The 17072-nt window shown below is 37.5% G+C and overlaps 1 protein-coding gene across 1 annotated transcript in view; it reads right to left on the reverse strand.

The window, feature by feature from the left end:
* The window catches only part of PSTPIP2 (proline-serine-threonine phosphatase interacting protein 2), a 535836-nt gene that overhangs the window by 471507 nt on the left and 47257 nt on the right, over positions 1-17072 (reverse strand). The gene's annotated exons all lie outside the window — the stretch shown is intronic.

Consider the following 17072-nt stretch of genomic DNA (forward strand, 5'->3'; position numbering starts at 1 on the left):
ACAAACCATCCTCTAGCCCACAAAGACAATAAATCAGGGAAGAGGAATAACTTTGTGCAACAAAATCAAATATAAAGTACGATAATGTAGTGAAGAAGATGTGTCTTACGATCGCTGCGTCTTAACTTCCACGTCACGCTCGCTGCTTGTTAATTCTACCCCATAATCTTATCAGAGGAATCTCCTGACCAGTAAACATGGAAACCATAATAATAAAGAGGTAGAGCTAATCTGATATTATACAATTAGACAGAAAAACTACAAGAAACACAAACATAGGGCCACAGACCCTTTTTATAAACAGAAGTGTAAATAAAGTTTTCATGATTCAAAAAGAGTGAACAATTTATTTAAAAAAAATAAAAAAATCCAATTTGCTTCTAATATTAAATGCAGCTCTTTTCTTAGTATCCTTTGCTGACATTTAAAGGGACATGATACCCAAATTGTTTCTTTCAGGATTCAGATGATAGAGCATATGATTGTAAACAACTTTCCAATTTACTTCTATTATCAAATTTGCCTCATTCTCTTGATATCCTTTTTTTTTTAAAGAGCAGCAATGCACTAATGGCAGCTAGCTGAACCCATAAGATGACCAATGACAGGAGCCAAATATGTGCAGCCATCAAATAAGCATGCATGCTTTTCAACAAAGGATAAGAAAGCATGAATCATGAAACTTTAATTTTGACTTTACTTTCCCTTTAACTGCTTTTAAAAAGCGTGCATAATGAGGTAGGCTCAGGAAGGTGAATGTGTCAAGTACTTTATGTCTAAATTTTTCCTACTCCCCAACTTTTAATTTTGACTTCCTTATCCCTTTAAAAGGAAATTAAAGTGAATCTAAGGTTTAATGGCTAAGTGAATAAGTAATGAATTAGCATATTCATTAGCATATCGATGATGATCCGGTTTCCTCCAATCGTTGCGTGCCTCACGAGCTGGACACCAAAGTGGGCACTCAACGATTGTTCGAACCCAGATTTGTCATCGATCTGCTAAAGAAAGCAGTAGCTGCGAGCGGAGGATCAGCGTTATGTTTACTGTAACGCAATGTTTAATGAATGAAAGTTCCCCTGTTTTTAAGAGTATTTTTAGATACCGGGCACTTATACATTAAACTTTACATTCACTTTAAAATGTTACTTTGTGCCCTGCTCTATAAAGAGGCCAAATAGCAAATGCTGCAAATCACATAGCTGGTTTAGACCATTTATATAATTAATTAAACATGTAAAAATAAAGAAAAACAGGTTACAGAACTTGCTTATTTTATAATCAGCTTAGTTAAAACAACATATAACTGCATTGCTAGAGAGGAAATGATATTATATGTGGTCAGAGTTTAGATAGGCATCTCCCACACAATAGTCGTCAATGTAACTTACAGAGATTTGAATTGTTACACTTTGCACGTATGTTAACTATAAAAACCACATTTATTTGTACTGAAGTCACCAAAACAGAAGCAAAGGGAAAAAATTATCTTAACAAAGAAACAGAACAGTCACATAATAATAATATTTTTTATCATGAATCAGTGGCATTGACCTAGATTCAGTAAAAATCAATGGTAGAACAAACCCTGCAACATCACAAATCGAAAACTGCAGAATTCATAGATGTGTACACTCTCCTCACGAGTTGTGAGACGCTTTCTGTTATACCGGTATCTGTCTGTCTGTCTAACTACCTTTATTCCTTTTATGAAGTGCCTTTAAAGGGACAATAAACTGCTGTGTACAACTACAAAATAATAAATACTCTCTGTTATTGAATTTCATCCTGATCCTGTAGCTCTTTACAAATTTCTTTACAAATCTGTTCTCCTGTTTTAATAGCTTAACACCTTAGTGACCACAGCACTTTTCAATTTTCTTACCGTTTGGGACCAGGGCTATTTTTACATTTCTGCTGTGTTTGTGTTTAGCTGTGATTTTCCTCTTGCTCATTTACTGTACCCACATATATTATATAACGTTTTTCTTGCCATTAAATGGACTTTCTAAAGATACCATTATTTTCATTATATCATATAATTTACTATAAAAAAATTATAAAATATGATGAAAAAATTGAAACAAACCCACTTTTTCTAACATTAACCCCCAAAATCTGTTACACATCTACAGCCACCAAAAAACAATAGTTTCTAAATTTTGTCCTGAGTTTAGAAATACCCAATGTTTACATGTTCTTTTCTTTTCTTGCAAGTTATAGGGCAATAAATACAAGTAGCACTTTGCTGTTTCTGTCAGGAATCCCTAAATATACCTTGACATGTATATTTTTGCTTTAGTAGACAACAAAAAGTATTAATCTAGGCCCATTTTGGTATATTTCATGCCACCATTTCACTGCCAAATGCAATCAAATAAAAAAAAACGTTCACTTTTTCACAAACTTTAGGTTTCCCACTGAAATTGTTTACAAACAACTCGTGCAATTTTAGCACAAATGGTTGTAAATGGTTCTCTTGGATCCCCTTTGTTCAGAAATAGCAGACATATATGGCTTTGGCGTTGCTTTTTGGTAATTAGAAGGCGGCTAAATGCTGCTGCGCACCACACGTGTATTATACCCAGCAGTAAAGGGGTAAATTAGGGAGCTTGGAGGGAGCTTGGAGGGCTAATTTTAGCTTTAGTGTAAACAATCCAAAGTATTGATCTAATTCTAGGCCCATTTTGGTATATTTCATGCCACCATTTCATTGCAAATGCGATCAAATAAAAAAATTGTTCACTTTTTCACAAACTTTAGGTTTCTCACTGAAATTATTTACAAACAACTTGTGCAATTATGGCATAAATGGTTGTAAATGGTTCTCTGGGATCCCCTTTGTTCAGAAATAGCAGACATTTGGCTTTGGTAATTAGAAGGCGGCTACATGCCGCTGCGCACCACACGTGTATTATGCCCAGCAGTGAAGGGGTTAATAAGGTAGCTTGTAGGGAGCTTGAAGGATTAATTTTAGCTTTAGTGTAGAGATCTGCCTCCCACCTGACACATCCCACCCCCTGATCCCTCCCTGACCCCTCTCAAACAGCTCTCTTCCCTCCCCCACCCCACAATTGTCCCGCCATCTTAAGTATTGGCAGAAAGTCTGCCCGTACTAAAATAAATCCCCCCCAAAAAAAAACCTCTACCTATTTGCCGCCATCTTGGGTACTGACAGCTGTCTGCCAGTACCCAGTTTGCCATACAATTAGCATTTTCTTGTTAAAAAAATATAAAAAACAATTTTCTGTAGTGTAGCTGCCCCCCCCCTCAATAACCTACCCCCCACCCCCTCCCAGATCCCTTGGATAACATTTATCCCCCCTCTCTCCCTCCTTCCCTTTACACTTTACAGGTTCCATAGTGTAGCGGTCCCACCTGCTCCCGCCCCGTGTGCCTGTGCCCCAGCTTGCGATCCTGCCCCCTCTACTGGATATCCTCTAGGGAAGGCTCCCACTCACCAACGATCGGCATCATCGCTGGCCAATGCAGAGAGGGCCACAGAGTGGCTGTCTCAGCATCAACTGTTAAAAAAGGGTATTGCCCGATGCATCAATACAGAGGCATCGCTACAATACCCTGAAAGCGGTCACGATCGCTTCCACCACTTGAAACCCCTGAGGATGTACAGGGTATGGTAAATAAAGTAATTATCTATCTTTTTTAAACAATAACATTTTTGTTGTTTATTATCCCTTTAAATGTGCCAGATACTGAAGCTCCGCCTCTTTGTACTGGGCGTTGCCATCCTGGAGCTCAGGTGTTCTCACAGCCTCTGACAGAAGCAGTGCACACTCACAGATCAGTATTATCCACTTTTTACAGCTGTATATTGTGCTTTAGGTTAGTGCGCATGATACATCATGTGAGTTTTACATTTTTGTATTTTTTACACAGTTTTTGCAGTTACACAAAATATATTTTAAAAATCACTCAACAATAATATATAGCAATACAGCCACTGCAAAGATTTACAGCTCCTGCTTTGTATCATGTGCCTTAACCTGAAGCACATTATACAGCTGTAAAAATAACAGGCAACATGACTGATCTGTGAGACAGCTTATGTCACAGGCGGTAAGAATAACTGTACTCCAAGATGGCGTCGCCCAGTACAAAGAGGCGGAGCTTCAGTATCTGGCACCTTTAAAGGGACACTAAACCCAAAAAAAATATTTTTGGATTCTAATAGAGAATACAATTTTAATCAACATTCCAATTAACTTCTATTTTCTAATTTGCTTCATTCTTTAAATATGCTTTGTTGAAGAAATAGCAATGCATATGGGTGAGCCATTCACACGAGGCATCTATGTGCAGCAACCAATCAGCAGCTACTGAGCCTACCTAGATATGCTTTTCAGCAATGTATATCAAGAGAATGAAGCAAATTAGATAACATAAGTAAATTAGAAAGTTGTTTAAAATGGCATGTTCTTGAAAATGTCATGCTCTAGATTCCGGTGCAGGAGGAGCCAGACAGGTGTTGCTGAGCTCACACCTCCAGTCCAGTAATTCTTGGCGGTGGAATTCCTCGCGCCTTGCCCCAGATCCTGGGGCTGCTACAGGGGACAGTCAATTAAAACGCCTCCAGAATCCTAACCGGTGGACCACCAACCCACTGGTGTATGCTGAGCTTATCTCTCACCTATAAATTGCACTACTTGGTATTAACAAAAGGTGCGGTGCGCTACCTGAATACTAGCCCTAAAACAAACTCTCCCTCTCTCTTAGCCCCAGAAGGTGATTTGCAAGTGGTGGGTTTACCACCCTCTTCCTCCCCCCTGTACCTGCCTCCCCCGCCGGGTCATCCTGAAGACTGAGTGTGTACTGCACTTCAACGAAGCTCTCTGTTTTGCCGCTGAAGACATCCCGACTGCTGGTCTCCTGTCCCTAGTGCCCGGTGTTTGCTCCACCCCCTCCCCCACCGGTGTTGCGTGGGAGGGAGCTGGCGATCCTTCTGAGACTGAGGACCGCGAGCGGAGCTTGAACACCTCGCTGAGGGAGTGCTTGGAGTGGCGCTCATCTCTCCCCTCCCACCGATGCTGCGAGAGGGGAGACGAGTTTGGAACCACGAGCAGAGCTGAGCAGTGCTACAATTGAAGTTAGCTCTCTGGCGGCTCGAATCACTACACAGGAATTTCTATCTTGGCAAGAACCCCGGCGGACGAGCAGGCAGACAGTGAGGGGTGAGTTATACGGAACTGCTTTGTTACTATCCTCTGTTTGTGAATATCTCCCGGTTCTGTAATACTGTGTGTTAAAGCAGCGGCTTGGGAAGGCTTAACAGAGAACAATATTTTATAAAGATAATAACCCCCCTGCAACTGACGTTACAAAATAAAGGAAAAAGGAAAGGGGGCAAGAGGTGAGGAGGGAGGCAAAAAGGAAAAAGGAAAGAAAGAAAGGAGATGGACGTTATAAAAAAGTGCTAGTATTACTCAAAACACAGAAACTATAAAAGGGGAAAGGAAGAGAGAGGGGAAGAAAAAAAAAGAAAAAAAAGAGACAAAATCTTCTGCTGACTCTGGAAAAGTGAAACAAATTAAATACAAGGCCTTTAAATTAATATACTATGTTTCAGAGACTTGGACTTTTGGCTATTGTATTAGCAACGATCTCCACCTGAGATAAAACAGATACAAATTGTCATTTTTTTTCTAATTGGTGTGGCAGATATGTTTGAATTGAATTTACATGCTACAGGCAGAAAAGTATTTGAAATGATACTGTTTCTTCATCTGATTATATGAATGGATTATATCTCCCTGGTTTTTTTTCTCTCTTGGTTTTTTTTTTTCTTGATTGTGTTTTTCTATAATTTTCAATGTTACTTAAAAAGGTAGCACTCAAAAGGGATATAGATAGTAATCTCTTAATCCATTACTCATATTAGAAAATACAAACAACTAATCCCTCAAGTAATAAAGAGAGGCTTGAACTAAAATAGGGATTATAACAGCATTTAAACTGATATTTCCTGCACTACCCCTTTTTTTCTACTTAAAAAAAAAAAACTAAGAGTAAATTTCCTCTCCCTTATTTTGCAAATCTAAAAAAATCTTGCATTTATAGCAGGGACTATCTCAATGTGCTGATATTCGTCTATTTATATCTTATATTACTATCTAGAGGAAGCAGGTTTCTGATTTCTGCATGTTAAAAAGTACTGAGTTATAAGGCAATAATTTTATGAGAGAGGTAATAGTCTCTGGGTTTAACCCACTAAGTAGCTCTGGATGGTATTATTTTTTTTATTATACCCTAGACATTGGAGTATAAGGGTATAATATCTATAGATAATTGTGCTTCTACTGTTAAGGAGGAGGTTTACTGGCTCCCGGTTCCTACCACTTATATAAGTATCTTAACTTAATGGTTGAAAGTATTAAGGCCCATATAGTTTAAAAGGGTAATTGACTTAGACCTAGATTTGGAGTTTGGCGTTAGCCGTGAAAACCAGCGTTAGAGGCTCCTAACGCTGGTTTTAGGCTACCGCCGTTATTTGGAGTCACTCAAAATAGGGTCTAACGCTCACTTTTCAGCCGCGACTTTTCCATACCGCAGATCCCCTTACGTCAATTGCGTATCCTATCTTTTCAATGGGATTTTTATAACTCCGGTATTTAGAGTCGTTTCTGAAGTGAGCGTTAGACATCTAACGACAAAACTCCAGCCGCAGGAAAAAAGTCAGTAGTTAAGAGCTTTCTGGGCTAACGCCGGTTTCTAAAGCTCTTAACTACTGTACTCTAAAGTACACTAACACCCATAAACTACCTATGTACCCCTAAACCGAGGTCCCCCCACATCGCCAACACTCGAATACATTTTTTTAACCCCTAATCTGCCGACCGCCACCTACGTTATCCTTATGTACCCCTAATCTGCTCCCCCTAACACCGCCGACCCCTGTATTATATTTATTAACCCCTAATCTGCCCCCCTCAACGTCGCCTCCATCTGCCTACACTTATTAACCCCTAATCTGCCGACCGCAAAGCGCCGCCACCTACGTTATCCTTATGTACCCCTAATCTGCTGCCCCTAACACCGCCGACCCCTATATTATATTTATTAACCCCTAATCTGCCCCCCACAACGTCGCCTCCACCTGCCTACACTTATTAACCCCTAATCTGCCGAGCGGACCTGAGCGCTACTATAATAAAGTTATTAACCCCTAATCCGCATCACTAACCCTATAATAAATAGTATTAACCCCTAATCTGCCCTCCCTAACATCGCCGACACCTAACTTCAATTATTAACCCCTAATCTGCCGACTGGAGCTCACCGCTACTCTAATAAATGTATTAACCCCTAAAGCTATGTCTAACCCTAACACTAACACCCCCCTAAGTTAAATATAATTTACATCTAACGAAATTAATTAACTCTTATTAAATAAATTATTCCTATTTAAAGATAAATACTTACCTGTAAAATAAATCCTAATATAGCTACAATATAAATTATAATTATATTATAGCTATTTTAGGATTAATATTTATTTTACAGGTAACTTTGTATTTATTTTAACCAGGTACAATAGCTATTAAATAGTTAAGAACTATTTAATAGCTAAAATAGTTAAAATAATTACAAAATTACCTGTAAAATAAATACTAACCTAAGTTACAATTAAACCTAACACTACACTATCAATAAATTAATTAAATAAACTACCTACAATTACCTACAATTAACCTAACACTACACTATCAATAAATTAATTAAATACAATTCCTACAAATAAATACAATTAAATAAACTAGCTAAAGTACAAAAAATAAAAAAGAACTAAGTTACAAAAAAAAAAAATATTTACAAACATAAGAAAAATATTCTAAATGAACGGAACAGCCAATAGAATGCGAGCTCAATCTGATTGGCTGATTGGATCAGCCAATCGGATTGAACTTGATTCTGATTGGCTGATTCCATCAGCCAATCAGAATATTCCTACCTTAATTCCGATTGGCTGATAGAATCCTATCAGCCAATCGGAATTCGAGGGACGCCATCTTGGATGACGTCCCTTAAAGGAACCGTCATTCTTCAGTTGGACGTCGCCGGAAGAAGATGGGTACGCGGTGGAGGTCTTCAGGATGGAGCCGGTCGTCATCGGATGAAGATAGAAGATGCCGCTTGGATCAAGATGGTTGCCGGTCCAGATCGCCTCTTCTTCCCGGATAGGATGAAGACTTTGGACCCTCTTCTGGACTTCTTCAGTGGATGTCTAGCCCCCGCTTGGGTTGGATGAAGATATCGGAGCCAGGACCGATCGGTGATACCCGGTGAGGTGAAGACAAGGTAGGAAGATCTTCAGGGACTTAGTGTTAGGTTTATTTAAGGGGGGTTTGGGTTAGATTAGGGGTATGTGGGTGGTGGGTTGTAATGTTGGGGGGGTATTGTATGTTTTTTTTTACAGGCAAAAGAGCTGAACTTCTTGGGGCATGCCCCGCAAAGGGCCCTGTTCAGGGCTGGTAAGGTAAAAGAGCTTTTAACTTTAGTCATTTAGAATAGGGTAGGGCATTTTTTATTTTGGGGGGCTTTGTTGTTTTATTAGGGGGCTTAGAGTAGGTGTAATTAGTTTAAAATTGTTGTAATATTTTTCTTATGTTTGTAAATATTTTTTTATTTTTTGTAACTTAGTTCTTTTTTATTTTTTTGTACTTTAGCTAGTTTATTTAATTGTATTTATTTGTAGGAATTGTATTTAATTAATTTATTGATAGTGTAGTGTTAGGTTAATTGTAGGTAATTGTAGGTAGTTTATTTAATTAATTTATTGATAGTGTAGTGTTAGGTTTAATTGTAACTTAGGTTAGTATTTATTTTACAGGTAATTTTGTAATTATTTTAACTATTTTAGCTATTAAATAGTTCTTAACTATTTAATAGCTATTGTACCTGGTTAAAATAAATACAAAGTTACCTGTAAAATAAATATTAATCCTAAAATAGCTATAATATAATTATAATTTATATTGTAGCTATATTAGGATTTATTTTACAGGTAAGTATTTATCTTTAAATAGGAATAATTTATTTAATAAGAGTTAATTAATTTTGTTAGATGTAAATTATATTTAACTTAGGGGGGTGTTAGTGTTAGGGTTAGACTTAGCTTTAGGGGTTAATATATTTATTAGAATAGCGGTGAGCTCCGGTCGGCAGATTAGGGGTTAATAAGTGTAGGCAGGTGGAGGCGACGTTGAGGGGGGCAGATTAGGGGTTAATAAATATAATACAGGGGTCGGCGGTGTTAGGGGCAACAGATTAGGGGTACATAAGGATAACGTAGGTGGCGGCGCTTTGCGGTCGGCAGATTAGGGGTTAATTATTGTAGGTAGCTGGCTGCGACGTTGTGGGGGGCAGATTAGGGGTTAATAAATATAATATAGGGGTCGGCGGTGTTAGGGGCAGCAGATTAGGGGTACATAGGGATAATGTAAGTAGCGGCGGTTTACGGAGCGGCAGATTAGGGGTTAAAAATAAAATGCAGGTGTCAGCGATAGCGGGGGCAGCAGATTAGGGGTTAATAAGTGTAAGGTTAGGGGTGTTTAGACTCGGGGTACATGTTAGAGTGTTAGGTGCAGACGTAGGAAGTGTTTCCCCATAGCAAACAATGGGGCTGCGTTAAGAGCTGAACGCGGCTTTTTTGCAGGTGTTAGGTTTTTTTTCAGCTCAAACAGCCCCATTGTTTCCTATGGGGGAATCGTGCACGAGCACGTTTTTGAGGCTGGCCGCGTCCGTAAGCAACTCTGGTATTGAGAGTTGAAGCTGCGTTAAAAATGCTCTACGCTCCTTTTTTGGAGCCTAACGCAGCCTTTATGTGGACTCTCAATACCAGAGTTATTTTTATGGTGCGGCCAGAAAAAAGCGGGCGTTAGTTTTTCGGGTCGTTACCGACAAAACTCCAAATCTAGCCGTAAGTAAATAGCATTAAGGGCTGACTTAACTTTAAAGCTTTGGTATAAATGGTCTTGGAAAACACTAAAATTGCCTTAGAAAGCTTATCTGCTTATATATAAGAAAAAGTTAATAAAATTGTGTGGGTGGGTTCTTCCCTTTTTTTTTTCTCTCCTTCACACTTGCAGCAAACACTTAAGATACACATAACTAGTCTAGGATATCACAACACATAGCTCGCCACAGAATTGGTGCATTCTTAGTGCCTCTTCGCTGAAATCACACCTAGGGGCCATTAAATTTTTCCCCTTCTAAAACAATTTTTCTCTGTCCTTCTCTTCTTTAATAATTTTTTTTTCTTTTTTCTCTCTCCTCTCCCCTATCTCTTCCTCCCTGAAATCACAATAGCACAATACGACACTATTACACAAGGCGCATCACTTTAGAATTGGTGCAGTCACAAGCGCCAACTCGGCCCAAACACTTCACACGGGCCATTCACTGTTTTTTTTTTTTACTTTTTTTTTTTTTTTTTTCTCTCTTCCCTTCCCCCCGCCCACAAATTAGTATATGGATAAATTTCTTGGTAAAAAATCTTCACCAGTAATGGCAGGCAGACAAAGGGATAAGAAACTCAAGAGTACACAGGACCCAGTAGTTGACATTCAATCAGCCTTATCAAGTACAGCCCTGCCTGAAGTACTAAATATTCAAAGCTTAGTTGCCAGCATTTCTGATGCCCTCTCTCCCAAATTTGATGCTTTAAGGATGGAAATTAAACAGGACATTTCCTCCCTATCGCAGGAAATTAGACAATTCTCCTCAAGAATGCAGGAGGTCGAACAGAGAGTATCTGATCTGGAAGATACGGCAGCATTACATGGCACTAGGCTTGATAATATTAATAGAAGCAATCAAAAAATTCTCATGAGGTTAGAGGATTTGGAAAATCGCAGTAGAAGAAACAACATTAGAATAATAGGCCTCCCAGAGGAAAAACAGTATGAGGATTTAGCCTTCTTTGTCTCTGACACACTGAAGACAGCTCTTAAATTTCCACCTCTGTACCATAATATTCTGGTAGAAAGGGCCCATAGGCTGGGGCCATCACAGACAGTACAAACTGCTAATAGGCCTAGACCTGTCATTGTAAAACTACTTAATTATCAAGATAAAGTTTCTCTTCTACAACATTTCCGTAAAACTCAACCTCTCCTTATCAATGGAGTTAAAATTCTTATTTTCAAGGATTTCTCGGCTGAAACAGCCTCCAAAAGAAGAGATCTGGCACCCATGTGTACCAAATTTATAAAATCTGGAATAAATGCGACTATAATCTATCCAGCCAAATTAAAAGTAACTGTGAATGGAACAGTACATTTCTTTTTGGATGCATGCTATTCATCTCTAGACTCACTGGCAGCAGAAAGTGCAGCCCCACCTAGCTAGAGTAGGCTCAACAATAGGGAAGATCCCTCACCTAGGGGCAGATGGGGCAACTTGGGCAGTTGTTAGGGTTTATTTTTTTTTCTACATTATTATTATTTATTTATTTTCCTTCTTCTTCTACCTCCCCCCCCCTCTCTCTCGCTCCTTCACCTCTCCCTCATCTCATAGAAAGCTTTAAAGATGCAGAATAATAGAAAAATTTAGGATAATTTTGTGGAATGTGGGGGGGATTTCTTCTCCTATCGAAAGGAAAACCATACTGGCACAATTAAGAAAATCTCAGATGGACATAGGGTTAATCCAAGAAACCCATCTTAACTTAGAGGAATCTAGCAAATTCAGATCCTCATGGATTAGAGATGTATATTTTGCACCTAGTGTTGGTAAAAAAAAGGGGAGTGGCAATTTTAATTGGGAAAAGACTCCAGCTTGAGGTGATTCACTGTGAGCCCGATCCGGAGGGAAGATATGTCTTTTTAAAAGTAAAAATCGCCCCCGGAAATCTATACAATATGTAAAATTTATGGTCCCAATACCCTTGATCTAGAATTCTGGAATAGAATTCAAACTAAACCTCTTCTGTATAGTCAGGGGCTCTTAATCATATAAGGCGATTTTAATATGGCCCTGCATTGCCCGCTAGACAGGCTACGAGAAACTATGAAACAAAAAAAAACAAAAAAAGGACAATTTAGAATTTAAAATGTTCAAGAAATTAAAACAAAACCTAGCATTATATGATATTTGGAGAAGTCAGAATCCAGATACTCAGGAATTCACGTGCCTTTCAAAGGCACACAAAACATTATCCCGAATAGACTTATTTCTCATAGACGAGCGCTTGGGATCTCTAAGGGCACAAGCAGGAATCACCCCTATATTACTATCGGATCACGCCCCCATTACTCTTGACATTAAGCTTGAACATCCGAGATCTAAATCTTTGCGTTTTTATTTTCCATACTATCTAGCGACCGATATGAAGTTTAAAACCCGTCTCAGATTTAAATTTGAGGATTTTTTACGGTTTAACTCTGAATATATTGATCGCCCAGAACTGTTCTGGGAGGCGGCGAAACTAAGGGATAGAGAAATACAAAAAGCATTAACTAACTCATACAATAAATTTATGTTACATAAGAATGCTCTAAACTGGGCTAAGTATGTGCAGGCTAAAGAAGTTCGGGATACATTTATCTTGACTCGTCAAACACAGAAGGAATTAAAAATTCAGGCTAAACTATATAGATTTGGGAACAAATCTGGAAAGATGCTGGCAAGAATGGTCAATAATGAGAAAAAACAATCCCACATTGAAGAACTTCTAGAGAAGGGCGAGCGAATCCTAAAACCTGGTAAAATCGTATCTACTTTGGTGAAATATTATCAAGACCTTTATTCCTGCAAAGGCTATGATCAGGTTAAATCCGCAGAGTTTTGGAACACGATTATAACCCCCTCAGTGACGGATGATTGTATCAATAGTCTCAATTCTCCTATATCAGCTCAAGAAATAGATGAGGCAATTTCCAGTCTTTCTATTAATAAGGCAGCAGGTCCGGATGGACTACCTAATGAATTTTACAAAATACTCTCATCAGAAATCTCTCCATATCTATCAAATTTATATAATGACTATTATATTAATGGTAAACCAGTCATAGCCCCATTATCTGCCTCATACACGACCCTAATACTTAAGGGAGGGAAGGACCCGAGGCTTAAAGAATCCTATAGGCCCATAGCCTTACTTAACTCAGATTATAAGATTCTTACTTCTAGCTTAGCATCTAGATTGCAGCAAATATTACCAAAAGTGATCCATCCGGACCAAGCGGGCTTTTTAAATAGACGGAATTCCTCTGCAAAAATTAGGGAGGTATTAGTTACATTGGAATACTTTGAAAAAGCCTCTCGGATGGGGGGGGGGGGGGAGAGAGGAAATATCTGGAGTACCGGACATGGCTATTCTTTCCATTGACGCAGAAAAAGCGTTTGATTCAGTTACTTTTGAGCATCTTAACACATCCCTGACAAAGTTTGGTATTAAGGGTAAATTCCCTGAATTTATAGAGAAACTCTATAAGTGTTATCAATGGTGCTGTATCTCCATCAATAACTTTAAAAAGAGGAACTCGTCAGGGTTGTCCGCTCTCCCCCCTTCTATTTGATGTGGCTATCGAGCCCCTGGCGATTATGATACGACAAAGTCTGGAGGGAATAAAGATCTCAAATCATGAGATGAAAATTGGTCTGTACGCAGATGATGTTTTGCTGTATATATCAAATAATAAAACTACCATCCCAAAACTCTTGCAGATAATAGACCATTATGGTACTTTTTCAGGATACAAAATAAATGCATCTAAGTCAGAAATATACTGGATTCGCAGGGATAATGACTCATGCATAGAAAACCCATTTAAAAGAATAACAGATTCATTTAAATACCTAGGAATAAACATCCCGGTGAACTCTGACAAATTATATGAACTTAATATACCTCCTATTATTAGGCAAATTAAGGAAAAACTCAGACAATGGCATACTTTACCCCTTTCAGTTTCGGGACGAGTAGCATTGTTCAAAATGATTCTCCTCCCGAAATTATTATATGTACTACAGAACGTACCAGTAATACTTTTTGAAAAGGATGTTAGGCTGATCAATAGTCTAATCAGCCAATTTCTTTGGCAGGGGAAAAAAGCATGAATATCCCTTAATAAACTTTCTCTTTCACGCGAGTTTGGGGGTTTTGCACTTCCAGATATTAGAGCATACAATCTTATTTTTTTGGCACGAACAGCGACGGGTTGGATTTTATCTGAAGACTATATCTTAAACAATCATCTTGAAACAAACATGTGTGATCCCTATCTTCCCCTAGCACTCCTACATTCTCCCCCTAAAGAGTTACCTCCAGAAATTAAAAGATTCAAAACTATCTCTAATCCTATTAAGGCGTGGTGGAAAATATCTAAGCTCCTTTCTATTAATACTAAAGTTTCAAAATATCTTCCTATGATAGGGAATCCAAAGTTTCAACCTGGATTACACTCCAAGGTTTTAATAGATGGCATAAGAATGGGCTAAATAAACTGATCCTGTTAATAGATGGTGACAGAAAAAATATTAAAACATTTGAAAAATTAAAAGGGGAATACAATCTACTCAACAAAGATTTTTTTGCCTATTTGCAGATAAGGCATTTCCTTTTTTGAAACAACTAGAGAAGAGGGATGGTGCTGGAATTTAGGTAAACTTGAAAATTGGCTCATACTAATGGCTGCTGATCAGATTTCCATGTGTTATCATTTTTTGGGTACTAACAGGGGCAATTTGAACTTAATAAGACTTGCCTCAACATGGATCTCATTGTCTGACCAGAACGAGGTAGACCCAAAAACACTGCAACACTCTATAAGTAAAGTGAAAAATACAACTCGTTCTGCTACATGGCGTGAAGCACATACTAAAGTGCTTCATAGGGCATACTTCACTCCGGAAAAGGGTCGCAGGCTACATAACTCAGGATTTGATAAATGTCCTAAATGTTCACTCCCAGCAGCTAACATAGAACACATGCTCTGGTCTTGCCCAAAAGTCAGAAATACTTGGCACAAGTTAGAATATTGGCTGAACATGGTATTGAAAATCCCCCCAGTAACCTATACTTTATATCAGATTATATTATGTATGGATAAATTAAATAAGCGTCATCCCAATGATAAATTGATTTCCAATTCCATTCTAGATACTAGATATCTGTTATGCAAAAAATGTAAAATGCGCTCAGTGCCCAGCGTGTCCGAAATTCAGAATTGTTTGAAAAAACAATGTTTATTAGAACAAAAAGATACAGATATAGATAATGATGAGGACATTAGAATTTTTTTCAACAAAAGGGCAGTATACATCAAATCACTTTCTGAAAATGAAAGAGAATATATGATTTTTCCTTTTCAAAATTCAGAATTAATTCTTCTAGGCATATGGTAGAGGGAAGGTTGAGGGAGTTGAGCGAGTGGGGTTCCCCCCCTTTTATTTCCCCCCCTTCCCTTCTTTCTTCATCCCCCCTTTTTTTTTTTTCATTATTTTTTGGGGAAAGGGAAAAAAAAAAAAAAGGAAAATCCCAGCATAAGGTGATATAAGGAGGCAATGTTTCTTTTTTCTTTTCTGATGAAAAGTAATTTTTTTTCTGGAGAAGAGTGTGGGTTAGAGGTTATCTAACATAATCTATTTTTGAATGTATTCTTTTCTCCAGCTCTCATTCTTTTTAAATTGTTCAGATTCTCAGATGATGATAAATTTGTGTCTTGTATTTTATTTTTATTTTTATTTTTTGTAATGAGTCAAGGCCATATTATTGTACAATATTGCTTTTTTTCTGTTTTTGTTTTTGCTGGATAATAAAGAATTGTTATAAAAAATAAATGGCATGTTCTTTATAAATCATGAAAGAAAAAATATGGGTTTCATGTTCCTTTACATTATTAAAACAGGACAACTGATTTGAAAAGAGCTGTAGGAAGAGGATGAAATGCTATAATATGGTGAGTAGTAACAATTCTAGGGTAGCTGTGCCCAGCAGTTTAATGTCCCCTTAAGGCAATGAGAATTAGTAAGAAGTAAACAAGCTGTTGTATTGGCTTCAATTTATATTTAAAGGAACACTAAAGTAAAAATGTAACTTTAATGATTCAGATAGAGCATACAATTTATCATTTTAAAAAAAAGCTTATCAATTTACTTCCATTCCCAAAATGCACAAACGATTTATACACACACTTTCTGAGGCACCAGTTCGTACGTGCAAGAATTCACAGTATATATGTATATGCATTTTGTGATTGGCTGGTGGCTGTCACATGACAAAGTAAATTAAACTATGTCATTTTTCAGAAAAAAATCTACTGCTCATTTGAAATTCAGACTAAGTGCAATTGTATTGTATTTTTATTATTCATCTGTTGATTATGCAATGTTGCTATGTTTAATAATCCTTAACAAACTGTTTACTTCATAGGTTTTTTCATACAAAATAAACATAAATACACTGACATGTATAGATGGTGTAGTGTCCCTTCAAATATGTTATGACAACATAAAAAGGTACATAAGATACAATGTGGAAAATAAGAATGAAAATTAATTTATAACATAAAAATCTAAATAAAAAAAAACAAATCTTGCATGGGCTAGATAGAGCATCTAATATGAAACAACTGTCCAGTTCACTTCCACTCGTAGATTAATAAATAGGCCCCCATGTCTTAAGCACTATATATATAACATTTCATCTGATAATGAGAAAAAAATATGTAGAGGAGGTATAGAACAGAGTTTTTTAGGGAGTACCGCAGAGGTAGAAAGTTCAAAAGACTTTCTTACAGAAGAAGTAGATCTAGCGCCAATGATGGCCACAAGAAAAAGAAACCTAGAGAAGTGTTAGGGCTAGGATTATAATTTGCGCCAACCTCAAAATTTAATACATTTGAGATACATATTAATGTGCATCAATTCATTAGAAAAAGCATCCAGTAGAAAAAAAATAGGCTCTCTCAAAATACTAATGGGACGAACAATATACAGAATAGGTATAAACACACAGATTGAAATAAAAAATCCAGGTTCTATCCACATAAGAGAAAGGAAAGAAACTTGAACTTTTTGAAAAAATTGTGGTAAAAGATAAAGAAAAATGCAAC

Source organism: Bombina bombina, chromosome 2, assembly GCF_027579735.1.
Source record: "Bombina bombina isolate aBomBom1 chromosome 2, aBomBom1.pri, whole genome shotgun sequence".
Lineage (NCBI taxonomy): Eukaryota > Metazoa > Chordata > Amphibia > Anura > Bombinatoridae > Bombina > Bombina bombina.